We start from the raw sequence: 399 nt of genomic DNA on the forward strand, positions 1-399 counted from the left end.
CCTAAAAAGAACAGAAGAATTAACTTTAGTATTTTTTAGTGCTTTGATTAAAATTTTTGTGGTTTTTTCTCCGCCAATAAATTTAAGTAAAAATAAATGATTTATTTTTATTGAAATATTAATATGAGGGTTTTCTATATCTGAAGAAATAGATGCGAGTGATGGAGCTGCGTATACACCCGAAAAAGAAGAGCTGCTGCTGCTGCTGCTGCTCTCAGCTGTATCTGCAGCTAACATTTTCCTTTTTTTTTATTTTTTATTTTTTATTTTATTTTATTTTATTTTGTTTTTAGGTTTTTAGCTTTTTTTTCACCGTTGGGGGGATAGTAATACAGGTTCTGCTGCTGCTGCTGTTGCTGTTTGCTGCTGCTGCTGCTGCTGCTGCTGCTGCTGCTGCTG

This window comes from Eimeria mitis, genomic scaffold (genome assembly GCF_000499745.2).
Source record: "Eimeria mitis Houghton genomic scaffold, Emh_scaff1340, whole genome shotgun sequence".
NCBI classification, from domain to species: domain Eukaryota; phylum Apicomplexa; class Conoidasida; order Eucoccidiorida; family Eimeriidae; genus Eimeria; species Eimeria mitis.